General features: G+C 35.2%; 1 long non-coding RNA gene across 1 annotated transcript; it reads right to left on the bottom strand.

Moving 5' to 3' along the window:
• Window positions 1–341: 341 nt before the first annotated feature.
• LOC145167364 (uncharacterized) lies at window positions 342–1,314 on the bottom strand. Its single transcript, XR_013741096.1, has 2 exons — window positions 999–1,314; window positions 342–822 (listed from the first exon to the last, which is right to left on the bottom strand). It is a non-coding gene; the product is annotated as an uncharacterized LOC145167364 (long non-coding RNA).
• Window positions 1,315–4,946: the final 3,632 nt, after the last annotated feature.

Below are 4,946 nucleotides of genomic sequence, written 5' to 3'. Positions count from 1 at the left end.
ATACTCAATTTCCTATTCTAATATTGATTCCATTCCAATCTCCACTTGATTCCATTCTTGTTCCTGTCCAGCATTTCTCTTTTCTGTCCCTGTGTATCTGTTGTTCCTGTTCTATTATTGATTCCATTCCAATCTTCATTCCATTCCATTCCTGTTCTAATCTTGATGTTACAATCTATTAAATTACATTCTATTCTTGATTTCATTCTAATCTAGATTCCATTCCATACTAATCAAATGAACCATAATAAAAACGTTAAAATTGTCCAACTATAACAAGGGTAAAACTGTCCAACCATAAAAAAACCTAAAACAATCCAATTACTCACAAAACAATCCAATTACTCACATCACCAATTTTGGATTTGAAATTTCTTTATGAAGAAAAGGACAGCAGCTCATGTTTGTTTTGACCCAGGAAGAAAAACATTAAATGGAGACTTGAGACTGGAAAACATAATAAAACTTTACAAATTGAGAATGGTTCCAACATAATAAAACTTTACAATGGGCTGGAGAGGAACTTCAATCTATACCATTTAAAAGTGTTGGGAATGATTTTGTCAGTTAGGCATTTTACCAAACACTTGGTGGGCATATTGACATATATAGCCTCTGTTGTCCATCTTCATTTTTATTCACTCCAAGATGATCAGAACCAGAAAAAAAAAGTTTGTCTAGTGCCCTTTGCCACTTTCGTTTCAGTTTTCCATCTCCAAATTGAAGAGCAAAATACAGTTCAGTCATCGAGGGGAAGAAGAAACTTAAACCACCAATTCCATTTACAATTTCAGTGATCCCATTTATGTTTCTGTTTTTCATCTTAAAAATGAAGAACATTGAAAGATTAAACAGTTGGATCCTTGGAGTAAAAAAAATAATAATTAGCAATTGGGGTCACCGGAGGAAGGTAGAAACGTTGTGGTGATGAAGAAGGCAAGAACAAACACACACTACAGTCAAAACTTGAATTTTGTAAAACCAACAACAATTCATACCTTTTTAAAGTTCAGATCAGAAGGTTGCTTTATGTGCTCAATGAACAATTAATCATCTTCGCCTTTAAACATCCAGATCACAAATCACAAAGGTAAGGTATTTAGGGCTCCAATCGATCAATGTTGAAACTGGAGGCGGGTGACTGAGAAAATGGTGAATCTAGGGCTCTAGGCTTTCTCCAATCACAGCCAAGTTCCCGCTTCTCTCTCCTCTCGCTACCTCTGTAGCGTCTTCTCCTTGGCGAGTCCCCTAGCGAGTGCTAGGGGGCGGTGTTTTGTGTCTATAACGAGCCTTAGCGAGGGTGTATGGCGAGTACACTCCTCTTAACATATATATATATATATATATATATATATATATATATATATAATAAACGTGCAACAAAACATAAAAGTTGTCAGAGTGATAATTACAAACAAAAGGCCTCGGTTGTACCGAAATAACCCTTCCATTCTTAAATTATTATCATTTGTATTTTATATTCATACTTTATTATTTTATATAATTATTATAACTTATGCCAAATGAATATTTACAATTTAAACTATTTAACATGTTTTCATTATTCTATTTATTTATTTATTTATTTTTTTGAACGGCAAATCTAACCTACTCCTACTATATTACTCCTAAATCCACATATGTCTCCAACGAGACTTGAACCCTCAACCTCAAGGAGGGAGGACACCACCTGATACCGCTAGCCAAAAATTAGCAAATGGCCAAAAATAGTCCACGAAACTGTAGGTTTCGAGATTCGTCTACTGTTTCGTCATTTCGTCTACTGTTTCGCGTTTTGTATAAATTTTTTTTTCATTTTTGACATTCAAAACCGTAGGTTTTTTAAAATCTACGGTTTCCTCTCGAAACCTACGGTTTCTCAAACCGTAGTCTACGGTTTTCGCAAAAAAAGCTATGGTTTTTTTTATTTTTTATTTTTTATTTTTTATTATTAGTTTTTTTTTTTGGGTTTTATCTACTATTTTGGGGGGTTTTATCTACTATTTTGTCCAAAAAACTACGGTTTTAATTTTTTATTTATATATATATATTTTGTAATATAGAGTATAAAATAGAGTGTTTATAATATGTACAATAACTTTAACAATTATTTTGTTTAAATTTTAACAATTATTTGGTTTGAATTATTTTGTTTAAATTTTAACAGTAGTCAACTCAGACGAAAAAGTAGACTACTTTTTGGGTAAAGGTGACTACTTTTTTGTTAAAGTTGACTACTTTTTCGTCAGAGTTGACTACTGTTTTCAACCTATCTTATATATATTAAGTATTTTATATTTTTGGAAAGTTTATTCTCTCTAACTTCTTTATCCTCAAAATTAAGATAATGAGTTGTAACGAGTATTTTGTATTGCTCATTACGGATGGAAGATGGGAGTTTGTTAATTCTCAATTATCATATGTTTGGCCACTGGGATACAATCCGAGAATGTTTTATTTAGGTGTTGAATTTTACGAAAACACAACGTTCACCGAATTTGTTCAGTTGGTCAAGTGTAAGATGGGTCTTCCCGAAGAATCAAAAGTTAGTTTGGCCTATCAACATCCAGAACAACTCTATTATTATGGTATTGTTAATGATCGTGATATTAGAAAGCTGATGAAGGTAATAAATGGCGTTGGAGATAAATATGTGTCTGTGTATGTGGTGGTTGAAGAAGGCGTTTGGCCGAACGAAATGGATGATAGAGGAAAGGCATCTGCAGCAAATTTATCAAGTGGAAAGGGAGCAACAACCCAATAGGTAATTTTAAAAGTCCAAGTAAAAGTCAATATCATAGTGTTGCTGAAAATGTAAATGTAGTGCCAGAACCGATTATGTATGTTACACCGGAGAATTATAAGTATACCGGTGATAATGATGTTGGTGCATATGTTAATGATGTTGGTGTAAATGATTCATTTGACAAAAAAAAGCAGTAGCCGTGGTGAATAAGGTTGGTAATGAATCTGGAAAACAGGAAGTTCCGTTTTTGGATGATGGTGAACTAAAAGGATATGGCGAGTTTGCGGATTGTGACAAGTTGGATATATCCGACCTAGATAGTGATTCTAACGGAGAAGAATTAGATGACGAATCTAAGCTTATTTTTTCAGATACCATGTTTCATGGTATGCCCTCTTTTCCTTCGTGTCCTGTAAACGCTAATGTGAACATTCCATGTCAGAGGGTGGATATAAGTGAAGAGATTAAGGTTTTAGACATTTTTGATGAAAAAGAGTTGCTCAAGCTTGCAATCGGAAGACAATGCATGGAACAAGGTAAGCAGTATAAGACTACCAGATCGAGCAAAGGAAGGTTCGAGGTTGTTTGTTTGGTTAAAAATTGTTCATGGATGGTTAGGGAAAGGGGATTCAAATCAACTACTGCTTTCCAAGTCACAAAAGTTGTTGACCAACACACATGTTGTGCAATAAATTTGGAGTCTAATCATCAACAATCAAAGAAAAAGGTACTCGGCCACTTTATCGCTGAAGTATTGGCCGGAGACTATAATAGAGTTTATCGGGGTAATGAAATTGTTAGGGACATCAATTCGAAATTTCCAATCAATATCTCATACCAACAGGCATGACGTGCAAAACAGTATGCGTTGTTGATGTTAAGAGGTACCAAAGAGGATTCATTCACCAAACTACCAGCGTATCTACACAACTTGGTCAAGCACAATCCAGGAACTGTTACTCAGATAAGAGTAGACGATGATGATCGGTTTGAGTTCGTGTTTATCGCGTTGGGTTGCTCGGTAAGCAGTGTTAATTTTTATAACAAATATAACATATGAATCCTAATTGGTATTTGTTAATGCAATGAAAAATAATTGTAGGTACGAGCGTTCATCAAGTATTGTAGGTCGACCCTAATAATTGATGGTGGTCACCTAAAGGGTGAATTCAAAGGCACGATGTTGCTCGCAGTGACAATGGACGGTCAAAACCAAATCATGCTTGTTGCTTATGCCATTTGCAAAAGTGAATGTACGGAGACGTGGTCCTGGTTCCTTTGAAAGCTACGTGAATGTATAGGCAACTTGGAAGACCTTACAATCGTATCTGATAGGGCTCCATCCATAGCGACGTCAATTGCAAATATATTTCCTCACGCCTATCATGGAATATGTGGTATCCATTTGTATTTCAATATTTCAGCAAAATTTGGAAGCAGCGATACAATGCACGCATTATTTTGGGAGACATGCAAAGCCTATACCATTAAAAAATTCGATAATGGGATGAAAAAAATAACCATTAGATTGATTCATTCTCCGTTCAAACACGTGGTGTGCATAAGGGGTAAGTTGACCATGCATTCCACCTGTGTAATTAATTTACTTAAAATTAAAAAGAGGATAGAGTAACGGAAAAGAAAGAAAACAATTATTTATTACCTCCAAATTCAGCTCGTTGCGCGTACACCATTTGTATTGACTGATGGACCACTTCAATGATTGCCGTTATTGGTAAGTCGTGCGTGTTTGATCTAAGCCAACTCAATCCAATCGGAATGCTAATGTATTTAACATTGAAACGGACTTTAGGAAAAAAAGGCTCGAGCCCATTTTGCAATTGGGATATTGTCAAGCCAGTCAAGATCATACCCATTAACCTCATTTTTTAAATTGTTTAAACAAACGTAAAATTCAGACAAGCTATAAGTTTTGCATGTCTTCCAGAACAACTGTTCGACAACGATACTTCCTGTGGAAGCCCGAACTTTATAGGCTATGTTTTTACAACAATACCCATGATAGGAATCTGGGTATACTTGCATAATGGCGTAGTCTATTGAGTCAGACATATGGCTTATGAAACCAACTTCAGTAGTGTCACCTAAGCATTCTTTCAACCTTCTCATGACCAAGTCCAAGCCTCGTCATAGTCAACGCTTCCCAAAGCGAATGCTATGATCAGGGGTTCATGATTAC

Source organism: Lactuca virosa, chromosome 3, assembly GCF_052849685.1.
Source record: "Lactuca virosa cultivar CGN04683 chromosome 3, Lactuca_virosa_CGN04683_v6, whole genome shotgun sequence".
NCBI classification, from domain to species: domain Eukaryota; kingdom Viridiplantae; phylum Streptophyta; class Magnoliopsida; order Asterales; family Asteraceae; genus Lactuca; species Lactuca virosa.
This window is presented reverse-complemented; position numbering and strand designations above follow the sequence as displayed.